We start from the raw sequence: 19,561 nt of genomic DNA on the forward strand, positions 1-19,561 counted from the left end.
GAAAGTGCTTGTTCTGGATAAGAATTTTGGTTTTGCTTAGTAAACAAAGTAATTAGTAAAGATTACGGAAACACACCCCGAAGTTTCTTAGTTGATAATATTTCCTTGGCATGACTTTCAGTAGAAATAAAAGCTTATCAGTGTAACAATGCATGGTTTTAAAATCAGAGACTGTTATTTGATCTTACCCAATTCAACTTAGTGATGGCTTGCCTGTGTCTCAAAACTACTTAAGTTAATTACCATCCAATTTATTGGCACTGGATCTTATGACTTGGCATGGCTTCATAACCACCCGGGCAAGAGTTAAAGTAATTAAACAAGGAGCCCGTTAGATGGGGGTGGCTCTAAAGTCTTGGTGGCTTACACTAGCAAAGTAAAACCTAAGCCAGAGCCAGTGTACTTGAATTTGAGAAAATGAAAGTTAAAACAACATATCACAATCAACCAGGTTTTCCCAAATAAGGCACCCACTTAACCTACAGCCAATGAAATAATGTCCTTGCTTTGCTTTCACAGCTCAGTAAAATCTTCTTCCTTAACTCCTGTTGGTGGAGTGCTTTCAGTCACCTCTGGTTTAGTGTTGCCTTACTTGTATCCATGCATTCTCAAAGAAAATTGACAATGTTAATGTGCCTCAGTTTATCTTTTAAAACAAGTCAGAAGGAAATGGGATCTTTGTTTTGAGTGGGCCCTTAAACTGTTTAATTCCTTCCTAAGAAATCTTGTCTAGGTTCTTTTCAATTCTTTTATGGCTCAGTGGTGAGCTTTGTGGAAGCATGTGGTGAGGTAAAAAGAAAACAAAAGCACAAATACAAAACTTTAAAGTGAAAGTCTAGCTCATTGCATTGCAAGTTGAATTTTATCATGTATGTCTGAACCAAAGTTATCTTCTGTATATAAATAAAATAACCCTCTTCCAAAGGCTATTGTAAGGATTTCCTGAGACAATTTAGCAAGGAAAGTGCTCAGTACAGCCTGATGATTATTACTATTGACATTGAATATATTTCCTTATATCTTATATGAAGACTTGGTAGGATATTACATAGAGAGAGCTTACAAAAATCTAAGGGATCCCTGGTCTGGAATTCCCTTTCCTATTTATCCTTATTCTCACAAAGCTTCACTTTTCAGAAAGACTGTCAGCTGAAGGCAGGGAGAGAGAACACCTGCTGTACAGAATATTTGGTGATAAGCCTGATCCTGGGAAGCAGAGAGCATAACTTCCCAGGGTGACAGATTTTCCCCTTAGATATTTAATGCAGATGAAAGATGTGAGAAATGCTTGTCCAGCTTAAATCTTTCAATATGAGAAGGCCTCAGAGTATGACTTATTTCTGTTGGGCAGCTGGAATAAATTACACTACACAAATTGGCTTTTGAAATGCCCATCTTCTCTGGTGATAGAATGTGAAGAGCAGAGTTAGTCCGAGCCCTTTCATTTTGGGCAATCTCTCCTCTCATTTGGATCCTGCAATAAGAATATACAGAACCTATTTTTAGGATCAGGAGGGAAATACAGAAGATCAAAAGTTGATGCTAGAGCCTGCTGTTTTTCTCTCACCCATCTATGAGCTGAACAATATTAGTTTTCCTCTGAAAACTTTGTTGTAGCTTCACAACCTGTCATCCAAGAATCATACTGGAGTATTGGCAGACTGGAAGGAAAAACATTTTCAATCATTAAAAAAAAATAATTCTATGACCGTATTGATCCATTAGTTTGATGTCCATTAATATTCATTGAGCGTCTTCCCCAGGCAGGCTCTGTTTTAGATGTGAAAGGTACAAGTGTGAAAAAAGAAGTAAGCTTCCCTTTTCCTGTTCTCTCACCACTGCTCCTTCTGATTCTCTTTTCCTGCATCCGTCTGCTCTCACTGACTTAGATGGTAGAAGATCCCACAGCTCAGTCCTCAGACCTCCTCTCTTCATCTCTACTCATCCCTAGGTCAGGCATCATTGGCAACTTTTCTTTCCTGTAAATGTCCAGGTAGTGAATATTTTAGGCTTTTACAGGCCACACAGACTCTGTCACAGCTACTCAATTCTGCTGTTGTAGCACAAAAGTATCCACAGACAATACATGAAGGTCTGAATGGGCCTGTGTTCCAGCAAAGTGTTTTCACCAAAACAAAGAAGTGTCTTTATTTGACTACAAACCAAAGCTTGTGGATCTTAGTCTAAGTAACCTCAAACCAGTGACTTTTAACACCCTCTAACTTCTCATTCATCCGCGGATTTCCCTAGTCTGGTCATGTTCATTCACTTGCCCATTTGATATCTCTGTTAATCTGTTCCATGAATAGGACAGAACTTCTGATGCCCTTTTCCCTCTCCAAACCTGGGCTCCTCATCTCCTGGCTTCCTCATCTCAGTAAATGGGATCTTTGTCCATCTAGTTGCCCAAACCCCAAACCTTGGAGTCATTTTCAACTCTTACTTTTCCTTATATCCCTTTATCAATTTATCAGTGATGTCATTGGTTCTGCCTTTAAAATATATCCCAAATCTGACTGTTTCTCATGAGTGTTGCTCCTACCATTCTATTTCAGGCCATAATCCCATCTTGCTTGAATTCCTACGATGGTTTTTAGAGGGGTCTCCTTTCTCTATTCTTAACCTAATCCTTGGCCAGTAAAAAATACAATTTTTATATGTATATAATAGGGCTTCCTAGTATCCCAGGAAGAAAACCCAATATCTTTATCATTGTCTTCAAGGGATCGTGTGGTTTGTTCCATGAGATCCTCTCTACTTATACTACTCTCCCCCTTGCTTCTTGCTCTCATACAGGCTGGACTTCTTTCTATGCCTTCAGCTGATGGAGTCTGCTCCTGTCTTAGTTTTCTATCTACAGAAAAATTCTGCCTCCAGGTAATTCACATGCATATATGAGAAATCTAGAAAAATAATACAGATAAACCTATTTGCAAAGAAGCAAAAAGAGATACAGGCATACAGAATAAGCATAGGAACACCAACGGGCGAAAGAGTGGTGGGGTGGGATGAACTGAAAGATTGGGACTGACATATATACACTACTATGTATAAAATAGACAATTAATGAGAACCTACTGAGCAACACAAGGAACTCTACTGATTGCTCTGTGGTGACTGAAATGTGAAGGGAATCCAAAAAAGAGTGGATATATGTATAAATATAACTGATTTACTTTGCTGTACAGCAGAAACTAATGGGGATTCCCAGGTGACCCAGTGGTAAAAATCCACCTGTCAATGCAGGAGACTCAGGTTTGATCCCTGGGTTGGGAAGATCTCCTGGAGGGCAAAATGGCAATCCACGCCAGTTTTCTTGCCTGGTAAATCTTGTGGACAGAGGGGCCTGGCAGGCTACATTCCATGGGGTTGCAAAGAGTCAGACACAGCTGAGCAACTGAGGACACACACACACACAGAAACTGACACAGGATTGAAAGCAACTATACTCCAGTAAAAATTTTTAAAAAGATTGGAATGGGGACTATAAGGTTTCATTTTTCTCCTAGACTATACTCACTGGAACAATTTTTTTTTTTCAGAGAAAGTGATAACTCAATTGAGACCACAATGATTAAGAGCTGCTAACCACCTCATTCAAGGCATGGCCCTCTGGATACGCTGAAAGAGGTCAGGGAAGCTGAGCCAACTGAAAGAGGGGGTGTACATTTTTTGTTGCTTCCCTCTTACCTGCATTAATGCTTCATACGTGCATTTTTATGAATTTTACCTAAATAAGTTCTTTAACTGATTTATAATTTTGTAATCTGATCATTGGCTTGCAATTGTCACTGCCAATACAATAGCTGTGGAATTGGTGACAATTTTATTTGTCTGAACTTCCTGTTGGTAACACAGTGGGCAGTTACATCTTTAAGGGGCAAATCCTGTCTCCTTTGTGGTAATGTCCTGGGACTGTGATTCCAGTGTGCCCACGACCTTTATACTTTGCCTTCATCTTAACAAATTGTGTCATGAAGTTATGCAACTTCCTTGAATTGTCATAGCAACTTGGCAATAATATAAAAGGAAACCACTCTTTTAAGAAAACCATGATTAATAAAATTAAGCTATTATTCTTTCTCCTGCTTTTCCAGAAATGTAATTCCATCACACTTTTCAGTTGCAAAATATATACCCCAAGATTTACCCTCAATTTAGAAGTGCGAATGCTTTCAGTGTGTTTACATTTTCATTTTAAGCTACATGAAACCAGCAGAGGTGATATAAGTCATTTTCCTTCTTCCTGCTGGTTGTATCCTTTGGTACCGATTTGAAAGCTCAGAAAGAATTAATTAATGAGACACCTCACATTGACAAATACCACATAATGGCACCTGAAGTACAGCTGTAATCTTAATAATGTATTTACCACAATAGACAGAGGTACTTTCCTGTAATTTCAGAAACTGTTCAAGACAGGTATTCACAGCCAGGCTAGGCAAGCCCATGCTACTTATTTTGAACACACAATATGAGGATTGTAAGTTATATGAAGCCATTAAATTTTACTTCTGACCTGCTGAACAGATATGGAAAATACTTCATGATTTATCTTTGGAAAATTGTCACTCTTCCAGAAAAGTGATGTCAACTCCTATGTTAGTGACATGGATCCCAAACTAATCTCTGAAGAAAGAAAACTATTTGGTATGGAATGGGGAAGAAGGTGTAAGATCTAAGACACTGAAATTAGTAGAAAATAAACTGGGTTCTGAAAATAAGGGTTTGCCAAGTCATTCCATATCTATTAATTTAAAGACAGAGTCCCACAGATTTTAGGTAACACTTACACTCCTCAATTCATTTATTTTATATTTTTTTACTTTACAATACTGTATTGGTTTTGCCATACATTGACATGAATCTACCACAGGTGTACATGAGTTCCCAACTCTGAACCCCCTTCCACCACCCTCCCCATATCACCTCTCTGGGTCATCCCAGTGCACCAGCCCCAAGCATCCTGTATCCTGCATCAAACCTAGACTAGCGATTCATTTCTTACATGATAGTATACATGATTCAATGCCATTCTCCCAAATCATCCCACCCTCTCCCTCTCCCACAGAGTCCAAAAGTCCACTCTACACATCTGTGTCTCTTTTGCTGTCTCACGTACAGGGTCATCATTACCATCTTTCTAAATTCCATATATATGTGTTAGTATATTGTATTGGTGTTTTTCTTTCTGGCTTACTTCACTCTGTATAATCAGCTCCAGTTTCATCCACCTCATTAGAACTGATTCAAATGTATTCTTTTTAATGGCTGAGTAATACTCCATAGTGTATATGTACCACAGCTTTCTTATCCATTCGTCTGCTGATGGACATCTAGGTTGCTTCCATATCCTGGCTATTATAAACAGTGCTGCAATGAACATTGGGGTACACAAGTCTCTTTCAATTCTGTACAGCAAAGGAAACTATAAGCAAGGTGAAAAGACAGCCTTCGAATGGGAGAAAATAATAGCAAATGAAGCAACCGACAAACAACTAATCTCAAAAATATACAAGCAACTTATGCAGCTCAATTCCAGAAAAATAAATGACCCAATCAAAAAATGAGCCAAAGAACTAAATAGACATTTCTCCAAAGAAGACATACAGATGGCTAACAAACATGAAAAGATGCTCAACATCACTCATTATCAGAGAAATGCAAATCAAGACCACAATGAGGTACCATTTCACACCAGTCAGAATGGCTACGATCCAAAAGTCTACAAGCAATAAATGCTGGAGAGGGTGTGGAGAAAAGGGAACCCTCTCACATTGTTTGTGGGAATGCAAACTAGTACAGCCACTATGGAGAACAGTGTGGAGATTCCTTAAAAAACTGCAAATAGAACTGCCTTATGACCTAGCAATCCCACTGCTGGGAATACACACTGAGGAATCCTCAATTCATTTATAATCAATGTCATGAACTGAATTGTCTCCTCAAAATTCACATATTGAAGCCTTAACTGCCAATGTAATTGTGTATGGTAATGATGTCTATAAAGGGAGTAATTAAGGTTAAATGAGGGCTTCCCAGGTGGTGCTAGTGGTAAAGAAATTGCCTGCCAATGCAGGAAGCTATGAGACACAGGTTTGGTCTCTGGGTCTGGAAGATCCCCTGGAATAGGGCATGGCAACCCTTTCCAGTATTTTTGCCTAGAGAATCCTATGGACAGAGGAGCCTGGTAGGCTACAGTCTATAGGGTCAAAAAGAGTCAGACATGACTGAGCAGCTGAATTGAACTGATGAGGTCATAGAAGTGAGGCCCTGATCCAACAGAACTGGTGTCCTTATATGGAGAGAAAGAGAAACCAGAGATCTGTCTCTTCCCATGTGTGCATAGGGAAAAAGTTGTATGAGACCCAGTGAGAAGATGCTATCTATCAGCTGAGAACACAGATATCATCTGCAACTAGTCCTGCCATACCTTGATCTTGGACTTTCAGGTCCAAGAAATAAAATGAGAGAAAATAAATATCTGTTGTTTAAGCTGCCCAGACTGTGGGGTTATTTTATGGAGCCTGAGTGGACTAAGACAGTCATGCTGGGGATTCAGAAAGCATACAGAATATGAGTTTTACTCTCAAAGATCCCACATCATAGATTTAGTATGCTTACAGTATTTCAAGAGTTGTTGCTTGTTCTGTTGCTCAGTTGCATCCAACATTTTGCAATCCCATAAACAGCAGCACATCAGGCTTCCCTGTCCTTCACAATCTCCTGGAGCTTGCTCAGACTCGTGTCCATTGAGTCGGTGATACCATCCAACCATCTCATCCTCTGTCACCCTCTTTTCTTGCCTTCAATCTTTCCCAGCATCAGGGTCTTTTCCAATGAGTCTACTTTTCACACCAGGTGGCCAAAGCATTGGATGGAACTTCAGCTTCAGGTTCAGTCCTTCCAATGAATATTCAAGGTTGATTTCCTTTAGGGTTGACTGGTTTAATCTCCTTGCTGTACAAGGGATGCTCAAGAGTCTTCTCCAGCCCCACAGTTCAAAAGCATCACTTCTTCAGTGCTCAGTCTTTTGGCGGGCTTCCCTGGTGGCTAAGACAGTAAAGAATCCACCTGGGTTTGATTCCTGGGTTGGAAAGATCCCCGGGAGGAGGGCATGGCAACCCAATCCAGTATTCTTGCTTGGAGAATCCCCATGGACAAAGGAGTCTGGTGGGCTATATAGTCCATGGGGTCACAAAGAGTTGGACATGACTGAATGACTAAGCACAAAGTATGCCATTAATTGTATACACTAAACATGTGCAGGTTTTTGTATATCAGTTATACTCCAATAAACCTGTTAAAAATATGGAGTACCAGGCATTTTCTATATATCTTATTTCTCTAATCCAAAGAATTGCAATTGAAATCTCTGGTCTCTTCTGAACATTGCAAGGTGCAATGAATTGATGACACATGTGTGCCAATGGGTAGATGAACACACACCTGTATTCTAACTGTCATTAGCCTATTGTAAATGAGTCCCGGGTGAGGTGGGACTTCTGATGGGGATTTATCAGTCAGGGTCTTGTTCGGACTGAGTAATCACACCAGTAATTTTAACAGGATATTTATATATATATATGGAGAAAACCATATGAAAAGATATGAAAGATATGAAAAGATACATGTACTCCAATGTTCATAGCAGTACTATATACAATGGCCAGGACATAGAAGCAACTGAAACATCCTTTGATAGAAGAATGGATAAAGAAGTCCAAGGTAAGAGAAATCCAGGTAAGAAGGCAGGCACTGAGAGAGGGGATCAGGGGGCAGACAGACTGAAACTACAGTCATGGACAGCTAGCCAATCTGATCACATGGACCACAGCCTTGTCTAACTCAATGAAACTAAGCCGTGCCGTGTGGGGCCACGCAATATGGATGGGTCATGGTGGAGAGGTCTGACAGAATGTCGTCCACTGGAGAAGGGAATGGCAAACCACTTCAGTACTCTTACCTTGGGAACCCCATGAACAGTATGAAAAGGCAAAAAGATAGGACACTGAAAGATGAACTCCCCAAGTTGGTGGGTGCCCAATATGCTACTGGAGATCAGTGGAGAAATGATTCCAGAAATAATGAAGGGATGGAGCCAAAGCAAAAACAACACTCAGTTGTGAATGGGACTGGTGATAGAAGCAAGATTCAATGCTATAAAGACCAATATTGCATAGGAACCTGGAGTGTTAGGTCCATGAATCAAGGCAAATTGGAAGTGGTCAAACAGGAGATGGCAAGAGTGAACATCAACATTCTAGGAATCAGTGAACTAAATGGACTGGAATCCCTTAGAAGAAGTGGAGTAGCCATCATGGTCAACAAGAGTGCGAAATACAGTACTTAGATGCAATCTCAAAAACGACAGAATTATCTCTGTTCATTTCCAAGGCAAATCATTCATTATCATGGTAATCTAAGTCTATGTCCTGACCAGCAACACCAACAAAACTGAAGTTGAACAATTCTATGAAGACCTACAAGACCTTTTAGGACTAACACCCCCAAAAGATGTCCTTTTTATTATAGGGGACTGAAATGCAAAAGTAGGAAGTCAAGAAACACCTGGAGTAATAGGCAAATTTGGCCTTGGAGTACAGAATGAAGCAGGGTAAAGGCTGATAGAGTTCTGCCAAGAGAACGCACTGTCATAGCAAGCGCCCTCTTTCAACAACACAAGAGAAGACTCTACACATGGACATCACCAGAAGGTCGACACCAAAATCAGATTGATTATATTCTTTGCAGCAAAAATGGAGAAGCTCTATAGAGTCAGCAAAAACAAGACGGGGAGCTGACTGTGGCTCGGATCATGAACTCCTTATTGTCAAATTCAGACTGAAATTAAAGAAAGTGGAGAAAACCACTAGACCATTCAGGTATGACCTAAATCATATCCCTTATGACTATACAGTGAAAGTGAGATATAGATTTAAGGGACTAGATCTGATAGAGTGCCCGATGAACTATGGATGGAGGTTCATGACATTGTACAGGAGACAGGAATCAAGACCATCCCCAAGAAAAAGAAATGCAAAAAAGCAAAATGACTGTCTGAGGAGGCCTTACAAATAGCTGTGAAAAGATGGGAAGTGAAAAGCAAAGGAGAAAAGGAAAGATATACCCATTTGGATGCAGAGTTCCAAAGAATAGCAAGGAGAGATCAATGTAAAGAAATAGAGGAAAACAATAGAATGGGAAAGACTAGAGGTCTCTTTAAGAAAATTAGAGATACCAAGGGAACATTTCATGCAAAGATGGGCTCAATGACAGAAATGGTATGGACCTAACAGAAGCAGAAGATATTAAGAAGAGGTGGCAAGAATACACAGAAGAACAGTACAAAAAAGATCTTCATTACCCAGATAATCACAATCATGTAATCACTCACTTAGAGCCCGACATCCTGGAATGTGAAGTCAAGTGGGCCTTAGAAAGCATCACTACAAACAAAGCTAGTGGAGGTGATGGAATTCCAGTTGAGCTATTTCAAAGCCTGAAAGATGATGCTGTGAGAGTGTTGCACTCAATATGACAGCAAATATGGAAAACTCAGCAGTGACCACAGGACTGAAAAGGGTCAGTTTTCATTCCAATCTCAAAGAAAGGCAATGCCAAAGAATGCTCAAACTACTGCACATATATGTATACGTATGTATACATGCTGCTGCTAAGTCGCTTCAGCCGTGTCCGATTCTGTGCGACCCCATAGACAGCCTCCTATCAGGCTCCTCTGTCCCTGGGATTCTCCAGGCAAGAACACTGGAGTGGGTTGCCATTTCCTTCTCTAATGTATACATATGTAGATACATATATATGTATGTATATGTATATTGTATATATGTATGTATAATGCTACTAAAATAAATAATGAAATAATGCCATTTTCTGTGACATGGATGGACTTAGAGTTTGTCATACTGAGTGAAGTCAGACAGAGGCAGATAAATATATGATATACTTATATGTGGCATCTAAAAATATGATATGAATGAACGTATTTACAAAACAGAAATAGAGTCACTAATGCAGAAAACAAAGTTTTGGTTACCAAAGATGAAATGGGAGAAGGGAAAAGTTTGGAGATTGGGATTGAGATATACATTCTGCTATGTATTAAATATATAGCTAATAGTAACCTGTTACATAACACAGGGAACTCTGCTTAATACTCTGTAGTGACCTGTGTGTGTGCGCGCATGCTCAGTCATGTCTGACCCTTTGTGACCCCGTGGACTATAGCCTGCCAGGCTCCTCATTCCACGGCATTTTCCAGGCAAGAACACTGGAGTGAGTTGCCATTTCTAGTCCAGTAATGACCTATATGGAAATAGAATCCCAAAAGGAGTGCATATATGTATATGTGTAACTGATTCACCTTGCTGTACAACAGAAACTAACTCAACATTGTAAATCAACTCTACTCCAATAAATTTTTTTTAAAAAGTATTAAATAGGTATAGGAATTATTGGGAAAAAATTCCCGCTAATGCATCAGACTAGCAACCACAGGATATGAGGACCACCCCTAGGGTTTAAGAATCAAAGGAAGAGATTGGACTTATTAAAACTTAGATCCTTAGAGGAGTGGTCCCTTTGGATGGGGACCCAGACTCCCGATGGGGAAATTGACTGGTTGGTGCTTAATGTGTCCCTGAGGGCAATGAGCCCGGTTTTGCAGGTGTTGGGAAAACTGAAAACTGGAACCAACACGAGTGCCAGAATGAAGCGCTACTGCCATAGCAAAGAAGGTTGAGTGTCGCTCATTGGAGCAGGAGTCACACAGGAGGGGCATCGCTCCTTTCTGTTCCTCAAGCCTTGTGTCCTTTGGCAGAATCCATCAGGGAGCAACAGGTGAAGCAGATGTGTGGTTTAGAGAGTCCTGGTTCTGCATTAAAAAATGGACTACGGAAGAGCTGGTTTGTAACTGAGACAGTACCTTAGTAACCGTCTGGTGAGTGGGACACGTGAAACACAGGAACGGCGTTCAAAAGGCACTGGGAAGCACGGATATGACACGCATCCCTGACAAAGGGGTAGGCTGTCACGAAGCCCATGCCTCCGCTCCCTGGGAGGAGGGCAGATGCTCTCGGCATCAGTCAGCAAACGCCATGTTGAGGGGAGATGCTGGCTAGAAGCTGAAGGACAGACAGTGATGGTAAACAGAGACACCTGACAACAAAAGAGGAGGCGAGAATAAAATCTTAGCCTTGCTGAGTATGCTGTGTGCAGTCAGACAGCCTGCTTATTTTGATAACCACTGAAAGTACCAGAGCGGGGAGAAAGACACTAGCCAGGTGCTCTATTGCATCCTCTAAGTCATGCCATTTAATCATCAGGGTGATGCTTCTATTTTGTAAAAGAGGAAAGAATGGCTTAAAGAACTGAATTAACTTTTTTATTTTTTTAAAACTGGGTTTCCCTGATAGCTCAGTTGGTAAAGAATCCGCCTGCAATGCAGAAGACCCCAGTTCGATTCCTGGGTCAGGAAGATCCACTGGAGAAGGGATAGGCTACCCTCCCTAGTATTCTGGGCTAGAAAATAAAAATATTAATTTTTATTGGAGTACAGTTGCTTTACAATGTTGTGTGTTTCTGCTGTACAGCAAAGTAAATCAGCTATACATATATATCCCCCCCCTTTTGGATTTCTTTCCATTTAGGTCACCACAGAGCATGGAGTAGAGTTCCCTGAGTTATACAGTAGGTTCCCACTAGTTGTCTATTGTATACATAATGTCCATAGTATATAATTTCAATCCCAATCTCCCAAATTCTCTCACTCCCCGTCCCCCCCCACCACTTCCCCCTGTTGATATCCATACATTTGTTTTCTTTGTCTGTGTCTCTGTTTTGCAAATGAGATCATCTGTACCATTTTTCTAGAGTCCTTATATATGTATCAATATAATATATGATATTTGTTTTTCTCTGACTTCATTCTCTATGACAATCTCTGGGGCTATCCACGTCTCTACAAACAGCCCAATTTCAGAACTGAATTAACTTGATATGAATCACATCATGAACTAAACAGTGGAGCAAGAATTTGATTCCACATTTGTCTGGATTTAAATATTTGCCAAGCATTATGAGGTCTCACTATGTAAGTCACAAAGCATAAATAATCTATTATGGTAACAGATGCTGAAAACAATAGTCTTAAAACAACATGACCAGCATGGCTCTACCTTCTCATATTCCTCCTACTCTCACAGAGGGGAGGGGTCCTGGTAGGCAACAAGCACAAAAATGGAGGCTTCGGAGAAATAAAACTGAAGAGGAAAAATAAAAACTCCATCATCCAGGGAACAGGAGTTTCCCCCATTTTATTTCTAAGTCCACGGATATAAGCTTCTTGACTGGAGGAGTGAAATGGTATAAATCTGTGTGCATGCTTAGTCACTCCATCATGCCTGACTCTTAAGACGCCATAGACTGGAGCCTGCCAGGCTGCTCTGTCCATGGGATTTTCCAGGCAAGAACAGATTCCAGGGAAGCTTCCCGAAACAGGGTCGAATCCAGCTGTCCTGCATTGCAGTCAGACTCTACCGACTGAGCTAAGAGGGAAGAAATCTAGGAGTCCTGTAGGAGACAACTATACTGGGGACACTTTGGGGGGTAGAGGGAGAGAAAGAATCGTGTGTGTGTGTGTGTGTGTGTGTGTGTGTGTGTGTGTGTGTGTGTGTGTGCTCTGCTGCTCTGGACTGCACCCTGCCAGGCTCCTATACCGATGGAATTTCCCAGGCAAGAATACTGGAGTGAGTTGCCATTTCCTACTCCAGAGGATCTTCCTGACTCAGAGACAGAACCCACATCTTCTGCATTTGCAGGCAGATTCTTCACCACTGTGCCACCTGGGAAACCCCAAATAGCTAGTATCTTCTCTTATTCTTTTCCTTTAATTGGTAATATTAGGCAGGGGTCCAGTTTGGGGTTTGTCTTCTGCAAAGGAAGTAGAAGCTAGAAATCTGAGGTCATGCTAGATTGGACCCTAGGAAATAGACCCTAGACTCCAGATAAAGACCACTTTGAAGTTTCAACATTGGCCGGACTGATCCATCGTGACAGGTAAGCCTTCCTGGAGCCAGGCTCTCAGGACAGCCACCTGGCTGACAAACACGAAAACCTGAGTGTGATGGCAGGTGTCAAAGGGACTTTGGATTCAGAATTGAATTCACCATCACCCTGGCTAAAGTCCATTTGATAAAGCAGGAAAGGGAGATACACATTTGGAATAATCTCCCAATCATATATTAAGTGAATAGGGTTCAGCTAGATGGGAAATTCAAGGATGTGGAATATTTTCATCATCAATGGTACCAGGCTGCTGAATCCTTTTTAATCCTTGCTGTATTATTTCCTGTGTTCAGTTCAGTTCAGTCTCTCAGTTGTATCTGGCTCTTTGCAACCCCAAGGAGTGCAACAGTGAATATCCAATGAATATTCAGGACTGATTTCCTTTAGGATTGACTGGTTTCATCTCCTTGCAGTCCAAGGGACTCTCGAGAGTCTTCTCCAACACCACAGTTCAAAATCATCAATTCTTCAGTGCTCAGCCTTCTTTATGGTCCAGCTCTCACATCCATATATGACTACTGGAAAAACCATAGCTTTGACTAGATGGACCTTTTTTGGAAAAATAATGTCTCTGCTTTTTAATATGCTGTCTAGGTTGGTCATAACTTTTCTTCCAAGGAATAAGCGTTTTTAATTTCATGGCTGCAGTCACCATCTGCAGCGATTTTGGAAACCAAGAAAATAAAGTCTGTCCCTGTTTCCAAGTGATGGACTTGGATGCCATGATCTTTGTTTTCTGAGTGTTGAGTTTTAAGCCGGCTTTTTCATTCTCCTCTTTCACTTTCATCAAGAGGCCCTTTAGTTCCTTTTCACTTTCTGCCATAAGAGTGATATCTGCGTATGCGAGGTGATTGATATTTCTCCCGGCAGCCTTGATTCCAGCTTGTGCTTCATCCAGCCCAGCATTTTTCATGATGTACTCTGCATAGAAGTTAAATAAGCAGCGTGACAACATACAACCTGGACGTACTCCTTTCCCAATTTGGAGCCAGTCTGTTGTTCCATGTCTGATTTTAGCTGTTGCTTCTTGACCTGCATGCAGATTTCTCAGGAGGCAGGTAAGGTGGTCTGGTATTCCTATCTCTTGAAGAATTTTCTGCAGTTCGTTGTGATCCACACAGTCAAAGGTAATACTCATGTAATGCTTCTCCCCCCTCTTCCCTCTTCCATTCCTTCACCTAAATGTACCTTAGTAGAAAGTCTAGTAAGAGGAGGCGGTTGCACTGGAAAAACCATAGCTTACTGACCTCTTCATCCCCCTTTTCTCCCGACAGTTGGCCTGTCCATTGAGAGCCAATGTTCTCCTCTGTTGCTCCATGAGTTAGCTTAATAGGAGCTTCCCTATAGGATATGTATATAGTGTGGATATGTGGATATGTATATATGTGGATATGTGTATTATATCCCAGTGGCTCAGGCCTGGGGTCCTGGAGTCCTGCAATGTCTTGGGTGTAAGTCAGCTCAGTTTGGGGATCCGTCATTAGAAATTTACTTATATCAGACATAGGCCATTTAATCCAATATCAACTTTATCAGCAGTATCAGTAATATTTTGCTTCTTTATCTGCCTTACTGCTTTGCCAGTTTTAAACTGTTTCCTAATTTGTCAAGGAAGAGGAGTAGAATTTGTCACATCTCCTTTAATTTGATATTAATAATTCAAAATATATTCTTTTATTATCTACCTTTTAGTTTGAGAGGATTTTCTGGAAGCTTATAGTAGACATATTCCTGGAGAAGGAAATGGCACCCCAATTTCAGTATTCTTGCCTGGAAAATCCCACAGACAAGGGAGCCTAGAAGACTACACTCCATGGGTCACAAAGAGTTAGACACAATTTAGTGACTAAACAATAACAATAATATCAGAGATATTAGAGAAAGAGAAGAAAAGAAAGAATTTTTTGCTGTTCTTTCTAGATAGTATGTATATATACATATTTTTAATTTTAGCCCATTCATATAGGCTTTTATTTTTCATTCAATATTCAAAGCTATTGTGTTGCTCTTAGATAATAAAAAGTATATATAGCCTATTTTATCAAATCATAGATCTTTAAAACCTTATAAGCAAACCGATCTAATGTTTAGTGAATGCATTAAATATTTATGAATAGTTTAAAGGGTTTATGATCTAGGATAGTTGGGCAAATCTAGAGCTAATTATTATTTAGTTCCATAAACATTTCATAGATTTGTGAAAAGAACATTCTAAAAAAATGGCCCATCTTCTCATTGTCCAAATGGGGTCATTACTAACAGGTTAGTGTCTATCCTCCGAGGCTCTACAGATGTGATAAGGGAATAGCACACAGATGCACTCATGCACGCACATGCACAATGCTATCTCTTATCTTTAAACAATGTTTTATTTTGTAGTAAATCATAGCTGATTAACAACATTGTGAGAGTTTTAGGTGGATGGCAAAAGAACTCAGACACGCATATACACGTATCCTTCTCCCCCAAACTCCCGTCCCATCCAGGCTGCCACTTAGCCTTGAGCAGAGTCCCATGTGCTATACAGTAGGTCCTTGTTGGCTATCCATTTCAACACCATCTCTTAGTTTTAAGAGAAAGAAATTGAATCCCAGAAAGAATCGGGTTAGATTAGATCAACTCTGTTTTTGTCAATGTGAGACAAAAGTCAGAGCCTTTACATCAGCTTTAGAAATGGCTCAAGAAATCTTTCCCAGTAAAATACCTTTAAATATTGAAGGATCAGTGAATTGGCATTAGCTATTTTAAAAAGTGCTAACTGAGAGTCTGTTTTGACTAGCTGCTTTCCAAGGCTCCTCATTAAAATGATAAACACCAGAAGTACGATGGTAATTTAGTGAAGGCTCTGGGAGAGAAAGGTAAATCTCTCCAGGATTAACACATTTTAGGGAACCATGCACTGCTGCACTTGGGACAAGATGCAGCTCACCGTGAAAGACAAACTGCAAAGCTGCTGCCATTTCTCGAAAGAACAAAGGATGAGAGGAAACCTAGACTAAATCAGACCAACTGGGAAGTCACATCTTCCATGACATCTGATGGAGAATTCTATGTGCAAATGTGCTACTGCCAGATGTATAATTATTTTATAATATCTGTTGTTTGGTTGGATCAGGTTATTAAAAAAATGACATATTTGAACCAGGCCATATGCAGATTAGGGCTTCCCAGGTGGTTCAGCGGTAAAGAATCCACCTGCAATGTAGGAGACATGGGTTTGATCCCTAGGTTGGGAAGATCTGGAGAAGGAAATGGCAACCCACTCCAGTATTCTTGTCTGGAGAATGCCATGGACAGAGGAGCCTGGTGGGCTATATAGTCCATGGGGGTCACACGGAGTTGGACACGACTGAGTATAACACAGCAGCAGCAGTATGAGACACCATGTGTACACAATTCTTGTCTTACAGTCAACTTCCTCCCCATGTTGAGGGTTGAATCTCTGAACCACTTTATTTTTTTATTTTTTATTTTTATTTATTTATTTATTTTTACTTTACAGTACTGTATTGGTTTTGCCATACGTTGACATGAATCCGCCACGGGTGTACATGAGTTCCCAGTCCTGAACCCCCCTCCCACCTCCCACCCCATATCATGTCTCTGGATCATCCCCGTGCACCAGCCCCCAAGCATCCTGTATCCTGCATCGAACATAGACTGGTGATTCATTTCTTACATGATAGTATACATGTTTCAATGCCATTCTCCCAAATCATCCCACCCTCTCCCTTTCCCTCAGAGTCCAAAAGTCTGCTCTACACATCTGTGTCTCTTTTGCTGTCTCACATACAGGGTCATCATTACCATCTTTCTGAATTCCATATATATGTGTTAGTATACTGTATTGGTGTTTTTCTTTCTGGCTTACTTCACTCTGTATAATCGGCTCCAGTTTCATCTGCCTCATTAGAACTGATTCAAATGAATTCTTTTTAATGGCTGAGTAATACTCCAGTGTATATGTACCACAGCTTTCTTATCCATTCATCTGCTGATGGACATCTAGGTTGTTTCCATGTCCTGGCTATTATAAACAGTGCTGCGATGAACATTGGGGTACATGTGTCTCTTTCTATTCTGGTTTCCTCGGTGTGTATGCCCAGCAGTGGGATTGCTAGGTCATAAGGCAGTTCTATTTGCAGTTTTTTAAGGAATCTCCACACTGTTTTCCATAGTGGCTGTACTAGTTTGCATTCCCACCAACAGTGCAAGAGGGTTCCCTTTTCTCCACACCCTCTCCAGCATTTATTGCTTGCAGACTTTTAGATTGCAGCCATTCTGACTGGTGTGAAATGGTACCTCATTGTGGTCTTGATTTGCATTTCTCTAATAATGAGTGATGCTGAGCACCTTTTCATGTGTTTGTTAGCCATCCATATGTCTTCTTTGGAGAAATGTCTATTTAGGTCTTTGGCCCATTTTTTGATTGGGTCGTTTATTTTTCTGGAATTGAGCTGCAGAAGTTGCTTGTATATTTTTGAGATTAGTTGTTTGTCAGTTGCTTCATTTGCTATTATTTTCTCCCATTCAGAAGGCTGTCTTTTCACCTTGCTTATATTTTCCTTTGTTGTGCAGAAGCTTTTAATTTTAATTAGATCCCATTTGTTTATTTTTGCTTTTATTTCCAGAATTCTGGGAGGTGGATCATAGAGGATCCTGCTGTGATTTATGTCTGAGAGTGTTTTGCCTATGTTCTCCTCTAGGAGTTTTATAGTTTCTGGTCTTACGTTTAGATCTTTAATCCATTTTGAGTTTATTTTTGTGTGCGGTGTTAGAAAGTGATCTAGTTTCATTCTTTTACAAGTGGTTGACCAGTTTTCCCAGCACCACTTGTTAAAGGGATTGTCTTTACTCCATTGTATATTCTTGCCTCCTTTGTCAAAGATAAGGTGTCCATATGTGTGTGGATTTATCTCTGGGCTTTCTATTTTGTTCCATTGATCTATATTTCTGTCTTTGTGCCAGTACCATACTGTCTTGATGACTGTGGCTTTGTAGTAGAGCCTGAAGTCAGGCAAGTTGATTCCTCCAGTTCCATTCTTCTTTCTCAAGATTGCTTTGGCTATTCAAGGTTTTTTGTATTTCCATACAAATCTTGAAATTATTTGTTCTAGCTCTGTGAAAAATACTGCTGGTAGTTTGATAGGGATTGCATTGACAATTCTAGGTGAGGAATTGTAGATAAAGAGGAAACACAAATGTTATAATTTGATTACCTTGGACATTTTTATCCTATAGAATTCAATGAGCTTTCTAAATAATGCAATTTTAAACTTATTTTGCCATCAATTAAAAGCTTTACGGTTATAACTTGATTTTAAATAGACAAGGCTTCCAAAATACTTGAGATCTTTGTAACCGTCAGCCAGAGGCCTTAATTTGGACATTGAGCAGCCACATTTATTTTCTGGACACTAACTGCTCCAAGCATTATTTCAAGACCTATCTGCTGGTGTGGGCTTCCTTGGTAGTGCTAGGGGTGAAGAATCTGCTGCCAGTGCAGGAGACATAAGAAATGTGGGCTTGCTCCCTGGGTCAGGAAGATCCCCTGGAGAAGGAAGTGGCAACCCATTCCAGTATTCTTGCCTGGGAAATCCCACGAATGGATGAATTTGGTAGGCTGTAGTCCATGGGGCTGCAGAGTCGGGTGAGACGGAGCACATCTGCTAGTAAGACGATGGACAGCGGGCAAACCACTTCATGGGTTCATTAAGCAGAAGTATTTCTTCCTCCAGGGCTGCAGCACCTTTGATGGGCATTTTGATATGAATACAATAAAAAGCGAAAAAATAACCTGTTGCATAATACAATGAAGAGAGACATTTTGATCAAGTAAAAACACATACGTAATTCTAAAAAATAACATTTTTTTTCTGATAATATTTATAGAAGAAATGCATATTCATTGTGGACTGGGAGAATACAGGAGAAAAAGCTCCCATGAGAAACTGCAGTCTTGAATGGTCATACCTATCCTGGATCACCATGGGTTTATGTGCTAAGCTTTCCACACACAAACACACTCACATACACAGGCACAAAAACACATTCAAATAAACATATAAAAATAATTTTTTGGCCCTTATTGTTTATAACTTTTTAACTTATTTTTTATGATATCCTTATTTACCCATGTCATCAAATATTCTTTAAAATGAAAACTATAATGAAAGGCATATATTCCTTGTTATGGACATTTCACCACATTTCTGTTTGACATTTAAGGTATCACATCTATAAGCTGTTTTCATCTCTCTTTTCTTTATCCATAACTCTGAGTTTAGTATCTTTGTTAATAAGTAATTGTGTATATCTTTGATTATTTTTTCACACAAAAAAATTTCTGGAGGTAGAATTAGGAATGTAAACACTGTACAGCTTTTTAATTTCTTTAATGCATATAGGTGTGTTTCCTATTAAAAAAATGTGGCAGGTAACAGTTCCATTACTCGCATATAAATATTCACTTTTT

Source organism: Capra hircus, chromosome 20 (assembly GCF_001704415.2).
Source record: "Capra hircus breed San Clemente chromosome 20, ASM170441v1, whole genome shotgun sequence".
In the NCBI taxonomy this organism is placed as follows: domain Eukaryota; kingdom Metazoa; phylum Chordata; class Mammalia; order Artiodactyla; family Bovidae; genus Capra; species Capra hircus.